Below are 24,866 nucleotides of genomic sequence, written 5' to 3'. Positions count from 1 at the left end.
TACAGACATCCAAGTATATGAAGCTTAAAGATCTCTGAATGTACTTAACTCAAACGTCACTGTTTGAGGCACATTATAGTTAAACTGTCAAAAGTTAGAGAGCGAACTCTAAACAATAGAGGGGGAAAAGTGTCAAGTCACATGTAAGGGAATTACAGCAGATTTCTCTGCAGAAACCATATAGGCCAGGAGAAAACTGAATGATACATTCAAAGTACTGAAAGGAATATAAAAAACTTCTGGCCGAGAATACTATATTCACCAAAGCTGTCCTTCAGAATGTAAGGAGATACAAAGTCTTTCCCAGACAAACAAAATCTGATGGAATTTGTCACCACTAGACTGACTATATGAGAAATGCTTAAGACAGCTACATCTGGAAGTAAAAGGATGCTATCCATCACCATGAAAACACATTACAATATAAAATTTACTGAAAGAGAAGATACGCAAATGAGAAACAGAAAGGAATGAAATGTTATTACTACATAATGCTACCAAATCTCAAAGATCAGAGAGGAAAAATGAAAATAGGATTTACAAAGCAAAACAATGAAGAAAATGACAGGTGTAAGTTCTCACCTGTTAATAACAACCTTGCATATAAACAGTCTCAATTATAAGATAATTGACTCACTGAATGGGCAAAAAAATAATAATAATAACAAGACCTAACCGTATCCTGCCTACAAGAAACTGACCTCACCTATAAAGGCACATTAGACTGAAAGTGAAGAGATGAGAAAAAAATATTTTTTGCAAAAAGAAACCAAAACTCTGCAGTAGTTACTACACTTATATCAGACAAACTAGAACTTTAAGTCAAAAAACATAAAAAGAGACAAGGTCACTTCATAATTATAAAAGGATCAATTCAGCAAGAGGATATAAATCACACACACACACACACACACACACACACACACACCAATACTGGTGCATCAGATATATAAAGCAAATATCACTAGCACTAATGGAAGAGATAGACTTTGTTACAATAATAGTTGGGAATTTCAACACCAAACTTGCCTGCAGCATTAAATAGATAACGTAGACAGAAAACCAGCAAAGAAATACTGGAGTTAACTACTCTACAAACCACATGGACCTAGCAAACATTACAGAACCTTTCATCTGACAACTGCAGAATACACCTCATCAGCACATGGAATTTTCTTCTGGTACACCACATGGTAGGCAACAAAACGTATTTCAATAAATATAAAAAAGTCAAAATCATTTCAAGTATCTTATCAGAACACAATGGCATAAAACTAGAAATCAGTAACAAGAGAAATGTTGGAAACTGGAAAAATATACAAAAATTATGTAATATGCTTTTTAATGATCATTGTGTTAGTGAAGAAATGAAGAAGGAAATTAAAAAAAAATAGAAACAAATGAACATTGAAAGGCAACATACCAAAACCTATGGGATTTGGCAAAAGCAATTCTAAGAGGGAAGTTTAGAGTCATAAATACCTACATCAAATGTATAAAGATTCCAAATAACCTAATGATGCACCTCAAGAAACTAAGAAAAGCAAGAACACACCATATACAAAATTAGTAGAAGGAAAGAAATAATAAATATCAGAACAGAACTAAATGAAATGGAGACAAAAATAGAAAACAAAATGAAAAGTTGGTTTTCAGAAAAGATAAAATAGATAAACTTTTAGTTAGACCAAGGGAAAAACAGAAAAGACCCAAATAAATTTATAACAAAAAGAGACATTACAACTGATACCACAGACATAGAAAGAATCATTAGAGACTATTAGAAACAGCTAAACAACAACAGATTTCTGGACACATATAATCTCCCACGGTTGAACCAGGAAGAAGTAGAAAACCTGAACAGACCAATAATTAGTAATGAGATTGAATCAGTAATAAAAAACTTTCCAACAAAGAAAAGCCAAGGATCAGATGGCTTTGCTGCTGAATTCTACCAAATTTATAAATTAGAACAGAGACCAATTCTTCTAAAATTATTCCAAAAATTTGAAAAGAGGGAATTCTTCCTAACTCATTGTAATAGGCAAGCATAACCCTGATACCAAAACCAGACAAGGATGTGACAAATAAGAAAACTACAGGCATCATCATCATGAAGGTAAGTGTAAAAATCCCCAACAAAATATTAACACAGTAAATCCAGCAGTACAAAGACTATATTTCAGGGATCATTTCTATAGTTTATTACTAGAGAAGTTTCTCTGAACGGGTAGAGCACTGGAAACCATAAGGAGAAGGCACAGCATTCTCTTCTAAGTGTGAAGCTGACTCTTGGTGTTGCTTTGCTGCAATTTCCATGTACCACTGATGATTGTTCTTGTCTTCCTTTGGGACAGTACGATGGAGGGGATGCAGTCTGAGTGCTTCCCATTTTATTGTTATGTAATAAGAACAGTGTTTTTGTTGTTCAAGGGGGTGGTAGCTCATTTAGCAGGCAAATGGTGAGAACATGTCAAGTGAGAGGTTTTTTTCTTTGTTCTTTGCTTGCTGAAGGGATCTTTGTGGGGTGGGCTGCCTGGTTTGTCACATGGCTCTCAAGTATGGTTTTTCTATTTCCAGTATTCCTTGTTTTTTCTGGACTTCTGAAGGTTTTTTTTTTATGTAGTGTTTTCAGAAAGTTTGTTATTGCTTAGTCTGTTGTGTTCAGTTCTCTTCAAGGTTTTGTAGAAGTGTTTGCTAATGAAGAGACTAAAGCTTTTTTTTTCTTTGTAGGTAAAGCATGTTTGAAATTATCCATTTACTCTTTTTTTCCTTTTTTCTCTTTCTTTCTTAAAAAAAAATATACCATGATCAAGTGAGATTTATCCCAAGGATACAAGGATGGTTCAACATACAAAAATCAATGAATGCAATACACCACATCAATAGTATAAAGGAGAAAAGGCATATGATCATGTCCATCCATAGGTGCAGGAAAAGCTTTTGATAAAATTTAATATCCTCTCATGATAAAGTCTCTCAACAAACTGAGACATACATCAAAACAATGAAGGCAATATATGACATACAGCTAACATCATACAGAACAGGGAATAATGTGAAATGTTTCCTCTAAAATCTGGAACAAGACAAGGATGACCACATTCACCACTTTTATTCAATGTAGTGGCCAGAGAAATCAAGCTAGATAAAAACATAAAAGTCTCCAAAATTGGAAAGGAAGAAGTCAAATTGTCCTTGTTTGCAGATGACATGATCTTATATTTAGAAATACCTAAAGAACTATAAAAAGCTATTGGATCTTGTAATCAGTTTCAGTAATGATGCAGGGTACAATATCAACATAACAAAAGTCAGTAGCATTTCTTTTTCTTTTCCTTTTTTTTTTTTTTTTTGAGGCAGAGTTTCGCTCTTATTACCCAGGCTGGAGTGCAATGGCGCGATCTCAGCTCACCGCAACCTCTGCCTCCTGGGTTCAAGCAATTCTCCTGCCTCGGCCTCTCAAGTAGCTGGGACTACAGGTGCATGCCACCATGCCCAGCTAATTTTTGTATTTTTAGTAGAGACAGGGTTTCACCACGTTGACCAGGATGGTCTCGATCTCTTGACCTCGTGATCCACCTGTCTCGGCCTCCCAAAGTGCTGGGATTATAGGCGTGAGCCACCACCCCCAGCCAGTCAGTAGCATTTCTATACATAAATAGCAAACAATCTGAAAATGAAATCAGGAAACCTACTGCATTTACATAGTTATCAAAAAATAAAATTCCTAGGAATAAATTTAAGTCAGTGAAAGTTTTCTACAGTGAAACCTCCAAAACATGAATGAAAGGAATTGAAAATACAAAAAAATGAAAAGATACTACATGTGTATGGGTAGAAGAATTATTAAAAACATTCTTAAAATGGCTGTACTACCTGAAGCAATCCATAGATTCATTGAAGTTCCTAACAAAATACAAATGACTTGGTTCACAGAAATAGAAAAACAATCTTGATAGTCATATGGAACCACAGGAAACCCTTAATAGACAAAGTAATTTTACCAAAGAGAACAAGGCTGAAGGGATCATACTACTGATTTGAAAATATACTACAAAGCTATAGTAAGCAAAACAGCATGGTGCTGCATAGAAACAGACAGACCAGTGGAACAGAGAAGAACCCAGTAGTAAATCTATGTATTTATAGTCAACTCATTTTTGGTAAGGGCTTCAAGAGCATACAAGTGCTAAGAAAACTGGATCCCTGCATGCAGAATAATGAAACTAGACCTCTATCACCAAGTATAAAACTCAAATCAAAATGGTGTAAAAACTTAAATCTAAGACCGAAACTATGAAACTACTAAAAGAAAATGCAGGATAATTGCTTTGGTACATCATTGGTCTGGGCAAATATTTTTTGGGCAAAATCTCAAAAGCACAGGGAACCAATGCAAAAATACACAATTTGGTTTTTAAAAAAGCTGCACAGCAAACGAGTCAATCAAGAAAGTGAAGAGACAACCTATGGAATGGGAGAAATTCGCAGTCCTTCGGATAAGGAGGGATTAATAGCTAGAATATATAAGGAAGTCAAACAGCTCAACAACAATTACAAAAATCTGATTTAAAAAATGGCCACTCACCTTACGGACATTTCTCAAAAGCAGACATACAAATGGTCAACAGGCAGATGAAAAAATGCTTAACATCACTAGTCATTAAAGAAGTGCACATTGAAACCACAATGAGATATTTTCTCATCACAGTTAATGTAACTATTACCCAATGAAAAATGTAACAGATACTGGCAAGGATGCAGAGAAAGGAGAACTCTCATGCTAGTGTTGGTGGGAATATAAATTAGTACAGCCATTATGAAAAGCAATATAGCGGTTCCTCAAAAAATTAAAAAGAAAACTATTGTATGATCCAGCAATCCCACTGCTGGGTATTTGGGTATGTTTGAAAAGAAAGGAAATAAGTATATTGAAGGGAGATCTGCACTCTCATATTTATTGAGTTCTGCTTTTTAGTGAAGATACAGAGTCAACCCAATGTCCATTCAATGGATGAATGGATAAATAAAATATAGTGTATATACAAAAAGAATATTATTCTGCCATTAACAAATGGAGTTTTGTCATTTGAAACAACAGGATGAGTCTGGAGGACATGTTAAATAAAGCAGGCACAGAATTACAAATGTTACAGGTTCTACTCATATTGGAGCTAAAAAAGTTGATCTCTTGGAGGTAGAGACTAGAACGGTGGTAAGGGTGAGGAATTGGAGGGATGAAGAGAGGTTGGTTATTTGGTACAAAAATACTGTTAACTTGAAGGAATAAGTTCTAGTCTTTAATAGCATAGTAGGATAACTATAGTTATCAATCATTTACTGTATATTTCAAAATAGCTGCAAGAGAAGATTTAGAATGTTCTCAGCACAAAGAAATGGGAAGTGTTTGAGGCAGTGGAAGGCCCAACTGATTTGATTATTATGCATTGTATACATGTATCAAAATATAACACGTACTCCACAAATATGTGAAATTTTTATATCAATTTTTTAAAAATTAAAACATGACACTATTAAAAGTGCTGCCTTTATTCCTCATGAAGATGTTTGTGAACTAATAGAAAAAAATCATTAAATATTTTAAATATAGAAAGAATATTCATATAGTGAAAAAATTACAAATATGGCAGCCTCCCCAAGTACTTTTGTACAACTTTTTAAAAATGTTTTTGGAGACAGTCTCGCTGTGTCACCCAGGCTGAAGTGCAGTGGCACAATCTCAGCTCACTGCAACCTCCACCTCCTGGATTTAAGTGATTGTCATGCCTCCCTCAGCCTCCTGTATAGCTGGGATTACAGCCATGTGCCACCACTCCTGGCTAATTTTTTATTTTTAAGAAGAGACAGGATTTTGCCATATTGGTCAGGCTGGTCTCAAACTCCTGGTCTCAAGTGATTTGTCTACCTTGGCCCTCCCCAACTGCTGGGATTACATGTGTGAGCCACTATGCCTGGTTGTACATTATTATTTATCCTGTATTTATATGATTATTGTATACCTTATGAATTTTCATGATTTGTATTCATTCATTTTACAACCTGCTTATCCTGCTTAGTGTCACAGGTAGTCAGAGCCTATATTGGCAGCTCAGGAGACAGGTGGGAACCAGCCCTGGACAGGATGCCCTTCCATTGCAGAGTGCACTCACATAGCCTCACACTCACCCACACTGAGACACTTGGGAGAAGCCCATTAACCTGTCACGCACATCTTTGGGATGTGTTAGGAAACCAAGGTACCTGGAGAAAACCCTCACAGGCATGGCAAGAATGTGCACACTTCACATAGACGGTGGTGCTGGCTGGGAATTTATATATTTTTCTCATCGGTGTTATAACCAGATGACATGTTATAACCGTTACTTACCTTAGGAGTCAAGTCAGTGATACAGATGATAGTTGCAATATAGGCTAGGTGATTGGGGCCTTTGAGAAGGCAAGCCTTGAGCTGGGCTTTCCAGAAAGAAGGTAAAATCCCTCTCTGAGCAGAGGCACGTGGGATGGGATGCTAGGCACAGAAGATAGTACTAATGACAGTTTGCAGGAGGGACTTTCAATTGTTTAGTAGATAGTGATAAGTATTAGGTTGGTGCAAAAGTAATCGCAGCTTTTGGCAATGGCAAAAAAACACAGTTACTTTTGCACCAACCTAATATAATATGTTGATTCTAATCGAGCATTTACTTTGAAGAAGAGTAGTAACAGAGAAGGTTCCAAGATAGGTGGATATTCAACTGTGGAAAAATTATTGTATTAGGGCTCTCCACAGAAACAGAACCAATAGGATATGCGTATGTACACATACAAAGAGACTTATTATAAGGAATTGGCCCACATGATTATGGAGGCTAACAAGTCCCAAGACCTGTAGTTGGCAAAGTGGAGACCAAAAGAACCTGTGCTGATGTGGTTCCAGTTGTGAAGGCAGCAGGCTCAAGACCCAGGAAGAGCTGATATTTCAATTCGTGTGTGAAGGCCAGGAAAACAAAAAAGAAAAACAACAACAAAAAACAATATCCAAGCTCAGAAGCGGTCGGGCAAGGGGAATTGCCATCTGTTTTGTTGTATTCAGCCTTTAGCTGATTGGATGAGGCTCACCTGCATTAGGGAGGGCAGTCTGCTTTGCTCAGTACCTGGATGCAGGTGTTAAACGCACGCAGAAACACTCTGACAGACACACCTAGAATAATCTTTCACCAGATGTCTAGGCTGCCTCTCACCTTGTCAGCCTGACACATAAAATCAATGATCACAATCATGAATGCCAGGAATTTACATTTAAATTGTAAATAGTTGAATGTAGTGCTTTATTTAGGCAATAGTCCACAATTAGGTAAAATGTCAGCAAATCCATTTATTAAGGTGACATGTCTGTTATTAATCCTATCAGTTTGTTTATTCCCCTCTTTGGATGTACAATGGTCTTACTATGTGTCAATAAGTGAATATAAAGCATATGTTTGGATTTCTACAGGTGTATTTGAGTAACAGCTTTCCCACTTGGGGGCTCAGCCTCAATTCATATTTACATGCCAAGATAATTGTTGATGTTGTAGAGAGGTGCTTAGTTAAGCAAAGAGATGAGCACCATCTAAAATCAAGCTGGCAATAGGACCCTTAGGAATAAATATTTGTGTTCATGGACATTGGTCTAAAGTGGCATCTTTAAACCTACATTTTTTGTGTTTGATAGAAACATAGAGTTATACCTCATGGCAGCTGCCTCATCCATTTCACATCATATATCATGAAGTCACAAGAAAAGAGAAAAAAATCAGTTCTGGATGGCAGTGCAGGCTAAATGTTCCTTCACAGGAAGTCAAGAAAGTAGTTTTTACAATTGTTAACATTTCTGTGCTTTTCCAAAGACTTGTTCATATCCTTCTCCAGCAGTGGCAGGCACTTGAATAAACTACTCAATTTGAACATAGCAAATGACTTCCAGTTCTATAAAGAATGGTGGTATGGATAAATGGGTGGAACACTGCAGGCACCTAGGAAAGAGAGCACCACTTCCAAAATGTTTAGTGAAAATAGTATTTTAGAACCAACCAGAAATGTCTGATGGGAGGCAGAAGAGTGAGCAGCTGCAGTTTTGAAAGAGAGCAGAGTAAAATGCTCCATTCAGTATGTGCCTGAAATCGTGGGTCTGGCAGCTGTACCACCTCTTGCTGTCTGTGACAGCATTGGCGAGGTGTCTGGATTCATTGCAAGTCTCTGCTGAGCAGGGCTGGCACGTTTCTTGCCTATGTCCTCTGTTAAGGGTTAGCAATAGACCTCTCAGAAACTCCAGGATGGTGTGTAGTTAAGCTTGTAAGTGCTAGTGTCTTTGCTGACAGAATTGCTGGGATGATTACTGCCACCTCCTCAGTTTTGTGTGTCGCCGGCCATTGTCCAGTTACAGTTTTTCTGAGAAGTGAAATTTGGTGTATGTGAGTGGTGGGTGTGTATCAAGCTTGAAAGGTAGAGCTGCTGAGAGACTGGACTGACAGACAGGTTAAAGGTTTTCTGGTGCCAGAAGGCTAGATGAAAGGTTTGTTTTTTTTATTTGCCCCTCCACCAGCCTAAATATACACTGGCTTTTGTGACTTTATAGAGTTATTCTCAGGTATGTATTCCAAAACTAGCAATATTTATGAAATGATTCCAAGAATTCAGTAGACAAGTCTGCATGGCTCCCAAACCCATGTCCCCTTCTCTGCACCAATCTTCCTTAATAAAAAGCCAGTTGATAGCTTTGCTTTGCTGAGCTCCAGCAGCCAGTTAGCCTGGTGAGATTGAATAATGTCAGGTAGCCATGTCAGGCATTTGGAAAGCCTGCAGGCAGAAGGCAGTAAGAATGGTCTTACTAAACACATATTATTCTACCAGTGTTAAGACATAGATTTATGGCTTCTAGCACAACATTCACTGTCAGCACCTGCTGTGTGTCATAATTGATGTTTTCCTCTGGTTTCCTTGAACAGTTCTGCCTCAGCTAATGCCATTAAGTTTCAGAACTTTTAAAAGAGTTATTGTTAAATGTGGAAAACTGCTCCTGATTATTTTGGCCATTAGATGACCATGTGAAATGAGATCATAGAAAAATTGCAGTTAATGTATCCACTCACATTCATGCTCTATCTAGATTTTTGAAGTCCTGCCCCAAGGCAGAAAAATGCCTCAGGAAAGAGTGCCTAATAGACATTTAGGTGTCTGGATGCTGAATAGATGCATATATGCATAACTTCTCTGTTTTGTTATTTCACTTTCGTTTCTAAAAACCTTGATAATATTTAAAAGCAAATGTCCAGAAGGTAATGAAAGTCCTGCCATCAGAACAAGACATTTGGATGGTAGAAACTCAAGTCCTTGCCAGGTATGGTTCGATGTGAACACACGCTAACTCTTTAGTATCCAACCAGCACCCACTACTGAGTAGGTTAGAAGTAAGCAAGACCTGGAACAAGGCAAAAATCAGAACCACAGGCAGAAAAAACATAATGTCACATCCTTGGATGTCTGGTATGTAGGTGCAGAACAATGACAAAAAAGATCCATGAATCTGGGAGAAGCTGGGGACCCTTTTTCTCCATCTTGGTGAGAACCAGCCCTGCATATTCTCCTGTGTTCATGATTATCACAGAGTGGTCTCTTGACCAGCAAGCATCAGCACCCTGGAGAATGCAGACTCCCAGGCTCCAACTCAGATGTATTGAATCAGAAACTCTTGAGTGGCAAGACCCAGCAATATTGTTTTAACAAGTCTTACTGGTGATTCCGATGCATTTTAAAGTTTGAGAACCAATGAAGTATCATCCCCCAACAGAGGTAAAGTAAAGTCAATTTCACAGAACATCTCTCTGTGATTATAATTCTTAGGCTGAGATGAAGGACAAGAAATGCTGATGTATCTCTGCCTTCTATTGATTTGACAACTCAGGAGACAAACAGGTTTTAGAAGTTGTTATTTTTTTTTAATTTCAAATGTTTCGTTTTGATTAAAAACTCAAATATCAAAGAATTCTCTAAAAATTCTCTATTAAAACGACAAAGTAAATGAAATATACAGAGCAGCCTGGCATTTGCTTTTGTGCTGTTACCCAGAGTGTTTCTCATTTTGCCATGGCTGAGAAAGAGAGTTGGTGATATGATTTGGCTGTGTCCCCACACAAATCTCACCTTGAATTGTAATAGTCCCCACGTGTCAAGGGCAGAACCAGGTGGAGATAATCGAGTCATGGGCATGGTTTCCCCCATACTCATGCTAGTAAATAAGCCTCATGGTAAATAGGATCTGATGGTTTTATAAATGGTGGCTCTCCTGCACAAGTTCCCTCTTACCTACGGCCATGTAAGGCAAGACGTGCCTTTGCTTCTCCTTTGCCTTCTGCCATGATTTTGAGGCCTCCCCAGCCATGTGTCAGTGCTTTAAACCTCTTTATTTTAAAAGTAACCCGGTCTCAGATATGTGTTTATTAGCAGCGTGAGAACAGACTAATACAGTTGGAAAATTTGGGCATCCCATTTCCAGTATAGAGAATAGAACTGTTCTCCAGATTTAGAAAGAGAGGAAGGTGCCTCAGCCAGATCACCTGGTATCTACACTTGTAGAAGTTGGTCTGAGCACCATATCACATCTGTTGAATGAGATATGAATCAGCTTCAGCCCTCATGCTATCTTGAAGATTACTAGGCAAAAATAAAGTTGTAGCTGTGGCTTAAAACTCTAAACTAAATTCTTAATTACATTATAGACCTTAATGCCTTTAAGAGATTGTGTATTTCTTTGCATCTGTGTAATTGCACCATTAGTTCAACAGCTTCATTTAATACACATTTGAGGGCCTATTACATACAAGCTGGCATTCCTTAATTATGTTCTCCTTGTGTTGCCTCTTGGCCTTCTGTCTCTGACCATCCTATTTAAAGAAACTTAGGGAAGAAAGAAGATAAATATTCACTTTCGTTTTCCTGGCTATAGGAGCGCCAAGTTCAGTCACTCATTTTGGTGGGAGCTGAGTGCACTCTTCCAGCCCTCAAAAGCAGGTAGCTTAACTTTTCTGATGGCCCAGTGTTGTCTGTGTTGAAATTTCATATCTCTAAAAAGAAATGGAAATGTTTCCTTTGTGGATGGACCTATTCAGGAATTTCATAGGGCCTACGAAAACATGACAGAGGGAGAATCTCAACTGTGCACTGAATTTCTCGACTTAAAGTCACTGTCTTAGATTGAGAGTGAACTGAAAATTGTTTTGAAAACCAAATTGAAAGCAGCCACTTACTTACAGTAACGGTTGAGGAGAGTATGTTGGATAAGTCTCTTATGAAAGGGACCGATAGAATCACTGTAATTTTGCAATTTGTGGATCTATCTTTTGTTTTTATGTAAATTGTGTGTGTGTACCATGTGACTAATATCTGCCTTATAGGGAATTGGATAGAATAATTACTCAAGCAATTCAAATGGATAACATTTGGCATGAGTTCTCATATTTTGACTGGCTGTTTGCCTGCCTATCTAGTGAACTTTAAAAAAAGAAAAAAGAAAATGTTCTAACAGGCTTGGAACTGAGTTTGCAAAGATAGGATGGGCCCAAGTTAGTATCTCTTGCAGCTCCCAGTAATTCAGCTCAGAAGATGACTGACCATTGGCATGAGGGATGAAAGACATAATGAGGGAGAGCCAATGGCATCAGAAAAGGGAGAAATGCTTCGACAGCTGTTAGGCTGGTGCAAAACTAATTGGTAATGACAAAAACTGCAATTACTTTTGCACCAACATAGTACTTGGCATAGACTGCATGAAACCAGAAGGAGCCAGGAGGAGAGCTTATGGGGAACCATGCGGCTCATGCCGCAAGTTGGAATAAACACAGAATCAGATCAAGGCAATCACTTCTACCCTACTTTTACAGAAAATTTGAATTTTTTTTTTATTTACTTAAGGATTGGATTTATTGCTAACTTCTTTTCCTCAATGCTTCCCTCTCACCTATCATTTAAGTAAAGAATATGTTTTCAGTGAATATAAGAGATGACAAAATTTGGATTTCTATAGACTCTAGCTGTCTGGTTATGTAAATGATGACCATACACTGTATTGTATTTTCCAAAAGCATGTTTGCAACTTATATAGTTAAGTTTATTTCAGAACTTATTTAAAGAATGGTCCTTTGGGCATGGCCGGTGAATGGTTGCATGGGAAAATACACTTAAAGGAAGGGCAATGAAACTGTTGAAAACATCTGTCTTGGCCAAGCGCGGTGGCTCATGCCTGTAATCCCAGCACTTTGAGAGGCCGAGGCAGGTGGATCACGAAGTCAAGAAATCGAGACCATCCTGGCCAACATGGTGAAACCCTGTCTCTATTAAAAATACAAAAATTAGCTGGGCGCAGTTGAGTGTGCCTGTAATCCCAGCTACCTGGGAGGCTGAGGCAGGAGAATAGCTTGAATCAGGGAATTAGAGGTTGCAGTGAGCCGAGATCCTGCCACTGCACTCCAGCCTGGTGACAGAGCAAGACTCCGTCTCAAAAAACAAAAAAAAAGAAGACGTCTGTCTCAATTAAGGAATGCTCTTTGATATTCAAGTCAACTGTGTTAGAAACCAAAAAATTCATGTCCTCTCAAGTAGAGCCACCTGATTTTTATACCTGTATAATTGAAAAAATATCTTCACATACTACCTCTTAGTGTCTTTATCCTATTAAGAAACAAACAGACTCTCTTCAAAGTCACATCTCTGGGAAGATTTTATTTTCTAGTCCCAGCTTTCTAATGCAGAAATATTGCTTCACTTTGATACATAGCTTTATCTTTTTCAAACTACTTTGACGTAAGTAATCCCGTCTAATTCCCAGATCAGTGGTTGAGGTTGACATATGCCCATTTTACAGATGGGTAAACTGTGGTTCAGAAAATTGAAGACTCCTTAAATTGTACAGTGGGCTAATAGCAGGGCCCAGATTCATATCCAAGACTCTTGGTCTCACATCCAGCAGTATTTTTCTTTGTGCAGTGGTGCCTTTTCTTTAATCACCTCAGGGGTGACTTACCCTGTCCCAACAGCCTAATTTTCCTCAGGGCTGCTCACTCTCTCCCCATCCTCTGATTACAGTTCTGAAAAGTCATTTTATTACTATTATTACACAGCTGACACTCCTTTTATACTTAAGTATTGCCTCAATCTGTCTTTAGTATTTTAAGTCTTTTAATTTCTAATTGTGGAATAAGTAGTCTTTTTTCCTTATTAAAAGTAATTTTAGGAACTATATTGGAGATGGGGACAGCCTTCAGAAAATCCCGATCTGTGGAGCTCCACTTGTTAAGCAGGAACCTAATTTATTTGACGTTAGGGTAACTTAGAGGAACAGGAGGTTAAAGGAGGATTCATGGGTTGTCTGAGGCTGCTGAACCCCTTGTGAGGGTTTGTTGGAGCAAATGAACTTGAGACCTTCCAACTCGCTGCTGTTAAGCCTGCTGCCTCCCAGCTCAGGTTGATATGTGTTTTGGTTACTAATTAAGATAAATCTATTTTTGCATAGCTAATAGCTACTGCTCTGTGATTACTAGCTCATATCTTCTGTCCCAAGTAAACATTTATAAATACTTTGAAGACATCTCAGTGAAATTTAAATTTCCTTATAAAACTTCATTGTAAGAATAATGGGCTTGTATGCTATGCAGGAAAAACTCATAACCATGATCAGTGTTTCTGTGAGTGAGATCCACATAAGTTACAGTGGTCCTATTTGCATAATAAATGTTTAGCAGGAAGCATTTGCATATTACATTATGAGGCTTCCTTTCTGGCCTTCCTGTATAATTTATCACAAACCTTGTTAGAAAATACTTGCACCAAAAACATCCTTGCACAAAACAGCACAGGTAAAGGAGGCTTCCTCCCCCTGCTTCTCTCTTTCATCTTTCGGTTTTTCCTAGGAGTGGAATTGGCATATTTCTGGCCCTGTTTCCAGGAAACCATAGGTAGAAGTGGGAGGATCTTATATTGCCAAAACCATGGAAACCTCAGACGGATTCAAGATTTTAGAACTGCTGTAGTGTCCTGGGTCCCTGACAACAAAGCACCAGGTCTTCTGAATCACACCAAATAGCACCGTGGTTCTTTATCTTCCCTACTGTCATCCAGAACAGTTTGTGGGTTCACAAAAGATGCACAGGCAAAGTGGCCACTTTTTGCATCTAAGTGTGGATTTAAATGTGGATATTCTCTGAAAAGTCATCTGACTCCATTTGAGATTCTCCAAAGTCTTATTTTAGGAAATTACCTCAGTTATATAACAAATAAATATTATTTTGTTCTCAAAATTCCTAAGAGTTTAATTTCTATTTTACTTCTCTGTAGGATACTTGTCAATTCTGTCTAAAAGGAAAAACTAGATTTGAGCTCCTCCCTCTGAGTGTTAAACAGCATCACTCCCCCCAGATGATTATGCCGTGCACAGTTTATCTAAACCAACCTCTCACTTGCTGATTCTGAGCCTCAGGGGCAGGGCCTAGGAATCTGCAGTTTCACAAGTGCCAGTGGTTTCTATGATCAGACGAGTTGGGTAATGGACCTGTTTTATGAACAAATATTTGTTACATAAATACTACCTTCAGTTTTCCCCACTAATATATGCTCCTCAAAGCACTTGCTACCTGCATTCTATCTCTAATATTGGAACATTCTTTATCATTATTATTATTATTATTATTATTATCTTCCGTTTTGCAGGCCCGTAAGAGAATCACATGCATCAGATCGTGTCCTTTCCAAAAATCTGGGAAACAATCCAGAGAAAGCTTACTTATTTACTAACACCCTTTACAAATTACAAAGTGTTGCGAGTTATTTTTATTATTAGGGAACATTCTGGAATCAGTCACGTTAAATAGTTGATCTCTTTTTCAAATGAAATTAAAGCACGGTAAAGTCAAGTGACTTTCCTAACAGTGCCCAGCAAGCCATTAGGTTGTAACAGATCTAAAAGGAGATGTCTGACCACTGCTCATCCCGATTTAACAAGCAGAAAGATACTGGAATTGATCAAGTGTCTGAGACACCATGGTTGAGATCCACCGTTGAAAAGCGTGGAGATAGCTAACGGGATGAGTCAGTGGTAGGGGCCTCCAGGTTAGAGAGTCAGTACTGAATCCGCTCTTGACCACTGAGGGTTTAATTCCAAACATGGGAATGATAACATTGGATAGACAACTATATGTTAAATTATTTAATACATTGCAGTTGTTTCTGGAGGAAGAGATTCTTATCTAATAGTTGAAAGATATTAGGAGAGGAATCGATCTTTTTTATTCATTTGAACTCCCCTTAGTAACTGCCTTCCTGCCTGGACTGGAAGGTGTCTTCCAGCTTGTATTGCTGTCTTTATTTTTAAAGTGACAGCACATCTTTGCCTATTTTTTAGGGTCCATTGAAGTCCTGAGAAATATTTCTGTGGAAATTATTCCTGAAATCCCTGTGAAGTATTCGCAGTTTGGCTGCTGTGTGAAGAATGGAAAATCGACTGAAGTGGCATTGTGTTGGAGTTAGTGCCTGTGTAATCACATGCTAATGTAGCTGCCCTGCTACCAGCCCCATATCACAGCTTCCTCCTACCACTTACCCTAAAATTGCAGAGGATCAGCTGTGTACAGTAGGAGGTCAGCAGTTCAGTTCTGCACAATGCAGAATAAATCACTGAGAAATCAATAAACAGCAGCTGACAAGACTAACTATGGGTAAATTAAAGGCTGACAAAGAAGATCGGGGAAAAGTTTGATCTTTCAGCTTAAAAATCTTAACAGAAAAATCCACTTTTTTGTGTTATATTTTAAAATAAAAGGTCTTATTGTTTTTATGAATAGATAATTAAAGAATGAAAGGAAAAAAGTGTTCCCCATCCTAGCTCTTGAATGCCTTCGTTCAAAACTTAAATAACTAATGATGTTATTTATTTGTACTTTGGGTGATGTATGTTTTAATAATGTGGTTGGTTGACAGAGAAAAAATAATGAATTGTTCTCTTTGACTTCGTGTAGCTTTGAATGTGAATGTTTTTTTCCTTTTCTCTAAACTTTTTGGAGGCTTGCTCGAAGAAATGTGTTATTGCTGGAAGCCCTGACTCCTTCGTGCTTAACTCCATGGAAACATGCATGTGTTTAGGGATCCATACTGACCTCAATCCCTCCAAACAATCATTGTAGTGCAGATATTATTTAGCAGGCATAGGAATATGAGAAGATATAAGAGCTGAGTCTTGACCACTCAGCATTCAGAGTCTAGAAAGAGAAACCTTGAGTAAACATTAAGTGCTTAATAACACTGTAAGAAGGCTCAAAATCTGGTGGCTGAAGGTCCTGCCTTGCGGCCAGTTTTATGCTCAAGCCCGCAGAGGAGATGCTTTAGTTATCAGGCCACATGAGAAGGCATCACAGAGGGTTGGAAACTTAGGCTGACTTTTGAAGGGCAGGCAGTTCTTAAGTAAGCGGGAGGAGAGAGCAAGGACATTGCAAACAAAGGAGCTTCTCCAGTACAGCTTGATCTTGTGTGCTGGGTGAGAATTAACAATGCTGTCTGTAAGGTGTGAAGTATGATGCCTGGTTCGTGAGGTGCTCAGTTGATATTAGCTGTCATTGAAGGATGTGGCTGAAAGATGAGGCTTTGGGAGACAATGAATAAGGCAATTACACCTTCTTAACTTCCATAACTTTTTTTTTTTTTAATGCTGGAAGCCTGAAAAAGCCAATTACCTACTTAAGTTAGAGTCCTGGTTTTGCCAGCAACTAGCTAAGAGACTAAATAAGTCACTTTTTGCTTTACACCTCACTTTTCTTTTATGTAAAGTGTGTTGGTTGGACTAAATGATATGTAGTGTACCTTTCATTTGGAAATACAGTAATTTACTTTGCTATAATGAATGAGAGAAACAAGAGCTGGAAACAGTAAACTATTTCCCCTTTTATTCCCCCTAGTTTTTTTTTTTTAATATGAACTGTAATACTTACTTGAATGTAAACTTACTTTACATTACTACTAATAGTAAGACACAAAATTATTTGGGAGTTAAAATTTAAGAACAGATGTATAGGTTAGAATCAGATGGGTATTTCTTATGTATAACTATCTGTTCCATCCTGAAGTAAACGAAGTAGAAAATCTTAGAATATCTATTTTTAAAAGTGTTTTATAGTATTTGTGATTTCTGTAACGGGATGTTATGCAGAGGCACAAGTACATCCTAGGCCAGGTGACTTTTTAGGATGCCTTTGTGATTTATAACTCCTTGTTGTCTTCCTATTCCCTAATAATATTATCAAATTAATTTTTTTTTAAATCTCTTTGATCAAGGCATATCCCTTCTCAAAAGCCTTTGGTGACTCTTTGTCTCCCAGGAAAAGTACATAAGTATTCATATTTTTTTGCCCGGTTCCCCTTCTTTTCACCGTTATCTCGTGCGATATCTGTTCCCATCAGTATGATTGACTACCAGACCTCAGAAATATGCTGTTCCCACAACTGCTGGGGTTTTGTTGTTATGGTCTCACAGCCTGCCCAAACCTTGTCCATTCTGAAAGACCCAGTTCAAGAAAGACGATTCACCATGTTGAAAACAGCAAGAATTGAGAAGGAAATATTAAAATGTTGATATTGTGACTGCCCAGGGTGGGTGGCAGCACAGGAGTGGAGGCAGGTGGATAAGGAGGATGGAAGAACCCACTGACTTGGTACCATGGGAGAGAGAGACAGCCTTGCACATGGGAGGCTGAGGTCAGGGAGGGTAAGATCTGAGTGTAAGGAGGTGGCCTACTTTGAGACTGAAGGTGTTTTTGAAAACCAAAGGTCAAAAGAAGAAGCAGGAAAGGGTTGTTGGATTCTTTCAGCCAGATTCACCTTTAATGTGGCTTGTAGAGATGCAAAGATAATAGACTGTAGGAGATAAAAGACAGGAGAAGGATGTGAGCTTGAGGGTAGGTTTGTTTGGATGTCATGAAGATAATTTGGGAACAGGATTTCCTTGAATGTGGTGTAAAAACAAAAATAAAGCAAAACATGTAAGAAACATTGATGACCCCAACCCAAGACCCTGTCCTGTAATTCAGGATATTTAGGATGAGGAAGGTATTTTGATTTAACAAAGTCTAGATTGGAATAAAGGGAGTGTCTGCTCCCAACAGAACAGGATTTCCCAAATGAGGGACTGTTAGGACTTGAAGAGCAGTAAAGGATTTGATTTGGGTTGAAATTATACAATGACAGATAGAAGAGAGTAGAGAAGATATGCTCAGGTTGGAGGGTAGATAGGAGACAGATGTTGGCAGTGGAAAACCACAACTGAAATATCAATGTCCCAAACCTCTGAAACAGGACCTGATTGCTGGGAGGGTGCAGGCAAGCAGGGACTCTCTTCTGGAGAGGAAGGACTGATAGGCACATTTTCTGATGGCCACTCTTCACAGCCATCCATATGTACCCCTCTGTGCCAGTCACAAACTCTTCATGGTTTCACTACATCCCCCTGTTTCTTTTAACCCATATTTAGGCTCATTTAAATATTTGATCATTTTTAGTTCTGATACTTATTCATTGCTCTAAATCACTCTTTGCCCAAAGCAAACAGCCTGGAGGGGACTTCTGCAGAAATACGAAACATGTTACAATGATTCTCTACCCTGGTCTTTCTAGCCTAGCTTTCCAATACAAAGGCAGACTTTAGAGTTTCACCCTTTACAGCTATTAGGAAATAACTGCCCAAGAAAATTATCACAGGTGACATGCAGGATGTGTGGTGGCTAATTAGCTCAACTAGAATATCAAGAATGAAGCTCAAGGTATCATGTTTGTAACATATCTAAAGACAATTTGATGTTAACTGTGCCTTTTAGAAGGAATCTTTCCTTTACCTTTAAAAGGAAAATATGCATTTATTAGTACTTATCTAAAAATAGTTTCTAGTAACATGACCAAATTATAGGTATAGAAATAAGTATAAGATGAAATGTTTCCTTGCACATTTTTTCCTTCTCATAGTTCATCCCTCCTTTCTGCAGAGAAGAGAACCAAGATTTATTGCCACTGTGGTTTCCCTTTGTGTTTCTGGTCACTCTCTAACAGACCCATCTTTGTGGTGACAGTTGCACGAATTGGAGAGACACCACTGGGAAGCATTGACCTGTAATACTTGAGCACTGTAGTGAATTCTCACCTCTTTCAAAATAGTAATTAGACCTCTGATAGTTTATATTTTTAAGATACATAGTTTTCTTTATTGATTCCATACAACTTTGGAAAATAGTGCATCTGCTTTTATTTTAAACTTAAAGTTACTTTAGAAATGCCATTTTTGATTCCTGAGACTCTAAAGGATTTTCATTTCTGTGACAGATTGACAGCCTGTGAAGATATTCTCTAGGATGGTAACTTGGCATCTTCCAGGACCTTTTTCTGGCTTTCTCCAGCCTTCTAATTACAATCATGCCTCAATTTAAGACAGGTTACCTTGTGAGAAATGTGTTGCTAGGCTATTTTGTCACTGTGTGAACACCCGTAGCATGTACATATACACATCTCTGTAGTGGAGCATACTACACACCCAGTTCACGTGGTGTTGCCTGTGGTTCCTGGCCTGCCAGATCAATAACATGTGACTGTACTGAATACTGAAGGCATTTAGAACACAATCGTAAGTATTTGTGTATCCAAACATATTTGAGCATAGAACAAGTACAATAAAAATAAGACGTACCATCTCATTTGGGACAACCATCATTTGTGTGGTTCATCATTACACAGCACATATAGTACAATAAATATAATACAATAAATATAGTACAATAAATATAATTATATTTAATATATTATATATTATGTTAAACATATAATATAATATTGTATTATATTATATATTATAAATGCAGATGTGCTTTATAATGAATCACACATGATGGTGGTTCATTATAATATATATTATATATAAGAATTATATACATATATACATATTATGTATGTATATATGTGTATATTATATAACATATATGTATATATACTATATAATTACTTAATATAATAATATATATAAAATTATATATAATTATATATAACATATATATAATATTTTTATATAAAACAATATATAACAATTATATATATTAATATATCATAATATATATGACAATATATATAAATATATAGAATATACTATACATAAATATTATATGTATAAAACATTATTTTGTGAAAATTCTGTCATTTTGAAATGCTCTTTCTTAGCAAAAGGAATCATGATTCATTGAATTTTTTATTTTTCAAATGAAGTGTATTTTTTAACATCCAGAATGTGGACTAGTGGGAAACACACAGAAGAGCTAGACCTCTCAAGGGTGAGTGGCAACGGCCTCCTGCTGCTTCTTAGGGTAGGGAGGGTGGAGGAAGAAGAGTGTGATAGCAAAAGGTCGTTCACCAGCCCCAGCCCTGTCCCAGAGGGTCCTGTGAAGAAGGGAGGGGTAGTGTAGGAGGACTTCAGCTAGGTAAGTCTCCTGTCTTATAAATACTGTTCTTAGGGAGTTCATGTTTATAAGGACAGGCTCAGTTTCACCAGCATAAAAAACTTCAAAAAGCAGTGTGAAAATAGTATTTAATAATAAAAATTTTCAATTTGTAGCAATCAGAATTGGTTTTAGTTTAGAAAATATTGTGAACCAACCTCTTTTAGTTCAGGAAATACAGTTAATCCTTGAACGATGTGGGGTTGGGACACTGCAGTCAAAAATTCATGTCTAACTTGTGGCTCCCCAAAAACTTAACTACTAATGGCCTACTGTTGACCAGAAGCCTTAGTGGTAGCATAAACAGTAGATCAACACATAGTTTGTGTATTATGTGTTTCACATGCAATATTCTTATGACAAAGTAAGCCAGAGAAGAGAAAATGTTACTGAGAAAAGCTTAAGGCAGAGAAAACATACTTACTATTCATCAAGTGGAAGTGGATCTTCATACTGGTTGTCTTCAGGTTGAGTGGGCTGAAGAGTGAGAGGAGTGGTTGGCCTGGCTCTCTCAGGTGCCAGAGATGAAGGAGAGTCCACATGAAGGCGGACCCATACAGCTTAATCCCATATTGTTCAGGGTCAGCTGCACAGCCTCCTGGGTAACATACCATCCCCTTTCTTGGCCACTCTGAAAGGAGGACTGCCATTAGTTCAAGGATAACAGGGTCAATATGAAATGATCATGTGCTCATTTTCAGAAGAAAATGTATTTGAGCTTGTAACAGTTTTTCTATAGCTTCACAAATATCAACCTGTAGGAGTTATAAAACTCCGCTTATAGAGAATATACTTCTTTGCATTAAGAATTTAGACCTTTTAAGAAAAAAAGTATGAATATATGTTTTAGGTACAGAGTTTTTTTACATCATTAGTGAAAAATTATATCTAAACATATCAACCTGAAACTCTAGATTTCATCATAAACAACAAATTCAAGTTAAAATGAATAAACGTAAGGTTTTTAGTATCAATTCCAGTTTTTTCTCTCTCTTTCTTAACAGAGACAGTGTAAAACTAACGAGGTCTTATTCTGGTTTGCTTTATTTAATTAGGTTTTCAGGAAATTAGGTAACTTTTTTCATGACCTTTAGAATATTAAAAATTAATATTAGGTCAATTTTTTGAAAAAAATTACCTATCACAAGGAATTTAGGCAATTAAACTTTAAAAAATAACAAGTCAATGTTAACACAATTTAGAAACCCTTTTTTAAGCAAATGATTTGGTTTTTCATGATAATTAATTAATCTTTTAACTGAAAACCTTATTTTTCCTATTTTGTTATTTCACAGTTTTTTTGTTTGTTTTTGAACAAGTGACATTTTCCTAGATTAGTGAATTGTTAAAAAGTACATCCTTTCTGTCTACATTTTTCTTTTTCTTGAATAAAGCAAACATTTGCATACTCACACACTGAAGGAAAAAAGTACAAGTGTTGTAAAATAATTAGTACGGTTAGGATAATTGTATATATATATATATATATATATATATATATATACACTCATTCATACCTTTGTGTGTATCTCACATATGTCAACACACACACCAAATACAGTGAAATGTCCATACTTAGTGCCAAAACTATGGGTTGAAAAACCAGTGGGGTTATCCTTTGTAACAGCTCATTCTTTAAGTTGCATTTCAATAATCCATTGCTGTGAATCCAGAGGAGTTTGTCAATTACAGAATTTTTTTCATGATCTAGTATTTGCGTGGTGCCTCAGAGAAAATGGTTGCTCATCTCTGCCCCTCACTGATAGTGTTTGGAAATATTGTTTGGCTGCGCCAGTAGAACTTACTCTGATAAACTCACCGAATTTCAGGAATAGCCTCCTTTCAATAACTCCACACTTGTGCATGTGGCTTACTGAGCCTACCAGTGACTCAGTCATAGCAAGAAAGGACATCTCATGTCTGTGTGACCAAAAATATCAGGAAAGAGATTCTCTCCATCACTGACCCCTGCCAGCCTCTGCCCTAACACAAAGGCTAAAGGACAGGCATATGGCAAAATGAAAAATTGCTGCTCATGCTGCAATGGCCTGTTGCTGACCAGAAGCCTTACTGATGGCATAGTTGATTGACACATATTTTCAAATAAATATCGTATTTCTCTAGTTAGATTTTCTATTTCATTTCATTTTGAAGATGACAAAAGCTAAATATGCTCCTCAAGTCTCTGCCTTTTTCAAATTAAGTCTTCTTCTCATTTAAAGCTGTTTATATGCAATTTGAAATATGAAACATAGCTTCAGATCCAACAAAGAGAAGTGTCGATAACTCTGAATAACATTTGGGGACTTGAGTCCCTGGAAGGCTGGCCACTCTCATTGACACGTTGCTTACTTTGATAGGGTTTACTATACTTAGTATGATAGTTTTAAAATTAATTTAGAGCGGAACCTTTCCAAGGGATCTGTAACAACAATGGTTAAATACTTAAGTGCTGAAGAATGAAAAATTTCTCCTGAACTTTGAAAGTGTATTATTACTAATGAATTTCAAGTGTAGAATTATCAATTGTCATTTTTAAAGTCATTTAAAATCACTTTAATTGGAATTATAATGAAAAATGCACTCCCTACACACACACACACACACACACACACACACACACACACAAACTCCAGAACTGTTTAGGCACTTAGAGATAGAAAATAATTGCGTTTACCTGAACTAATCTTGGAGTGAATACTAAAGTTAGTTCGAAAAGCTCTTGAGATGTGTGAGACCTTGAAATATCGAGTAACAAAAGATAGTGTCTAAAATGTCTTCTAAGAAGTATAGTCTATTAACTAGGATTCCTCTTCCTGTATAAACACTGAAATGAACTTTTGGAATAAACCTGAGGTGGTCCTGAAGTGCTGTGTTACTAGAGAAAGATATAATTGGTACAAGGGTTGTATGGGTAGACATGAAGAAACAAGAACCTGAACTCCTGCTGGCTGATGGAAGAAAGTGGATGATCAAGTTTTTGTTCATGAATATTTGATATAAACATCCTAATTAGCCTTATCTAAAGAAAACTTAAGAGGCCAGGAGTGGTGGCTCACACCTGTAATCCCAGCACTTTGGGAGGCTGAGGCAGGCAGATCACTTGAGGTAAGGAGTTCCAGACCAGCCTGGCTAACATGGTGAAACCCCGTCTCTACTGAAAATATAAAAGTTAGCCAGGTGTGGTGTACATGCCTGTAATCCCAGCTACTTGGGAGACTGAGACACAAGAGTTGCTTAAACCTGGGAGGCAGAGGTTGCAGTGAGCCAAGATCACATCACTGCACTCTAGCTTTGATAATAGAGCAAGACTCTGTCTCAAAAAAAAAAAAAAAAAGAAAAGAAAAATATTTGAGGGTCCTCAGTGCTTTGTATAAACACATTCTTTCTGGTACATCCAAAAGGAACTGATTTCTACATTCAGATTGATGTAGGACAAAGTAGAAAGTAAGTGTGTGGTTACAGAAGTAAAAGCACAAGAGAGTTGACAAGAGTTATAAAAGGCAGACAACAGATAATTAACATTGCTGATAATTTCATTTGATCACAAGAAATGCAGCATTTATTTTTAAAAGAACATCTATCTGTTCATACAAATAACCTGGAGATGATCACACTTTCCAAGTAGAGAGCTGAAGTGAAAGCTTGAGGGGATGCCTCTGTTTCTCTTCATTTTCTTTCATCTACATGGCTGACCAATATTCATTCATTGATAGATTTTGGTTACACTTCCATTTTAATATTTATATAATACAGTAATAGTTATAGGAAAGAGTTTGCATGTTTATTATATAAATTTACAGATTTTTTTCTACATTTATCTATAAATTACATATGAATGGGGTAGCTCTATTTCTTGCTAATTCCTGAGAGTATTTATTTAAGCATGTCTTTAATTGAAAGGGATCAAATATGTTATTATGAGTGCCGTGTATTAATTATTTCAAGTGTTTTACACAGTATGTGACATTTTATCCCTGAATATATGTGTACATACATATATAGGTATGATACTTTATACTCGTATATTATAAAAATATCAGAGGGTCCTCAGTGTTTTGTATAAACACACATTTTACTAAAAACAATTTACAAAGCATATTTCCAGTTGTGCTTTGGGATGAGGAAAGCAAGTTCTCAGGAATGGGTATCATGCTGAGGTAGGTGATATCACAAAGGCCACTGCTGCTTTGACTCGACCCAAGAACTTTATAGCTCAAATCTCTACACTACCTCTGCCAAGCATTCATGGAAAACCTGGGACCTAAATAGGGAGCTATGCTTGGGAAGTACAGAGATAAAACATGTCTGGCCCCA

The 24,866-nt window shown here is 37.2% G+C and overlaps 1 protein-coding gene and 1 non-coding gene across 35 annotated transcripts in view; both read left to right on the top strand.

Annotated features, from left to right (window-relative positions):
- The window catches only part of PTPRM (protein tyrosine phosphatase receptor type M), an 866,690-nt gene that overhangs the window by 434,926 nt on the left and 406,898 nt on the right, over positions 1-24,866 (top strand). The gene's annotated exons all lie outside the window — the stretch shown is intronic.
- LOC118147118 (small nucleolar RNA U3) lies at positions 2,172-2,386 on the top strand. The gene has a single exon (XR_004733273.3). It is a non-coding gene; the product is annotated as a small nucleolar RNA U3 (small nucleolar RNA).

Source organism: Callithrix jacchus, chromosome 13 (genome assembly GCF_049354715.1).
Source record: "Callithrix jacchus isolate 240 chromosome 13, calJac240_pri, whole genome shotgun sequence".
NCBI lineage: Eukaryota > Metazoa > Chordata > Mammalia > Primates > Cebidae > Callithrix > Callithrix jacchus.
Note: the sequence above shows the minus strand (reverse complement) of the source record. Positions and strands in the feature narration are given on the sequence as shown.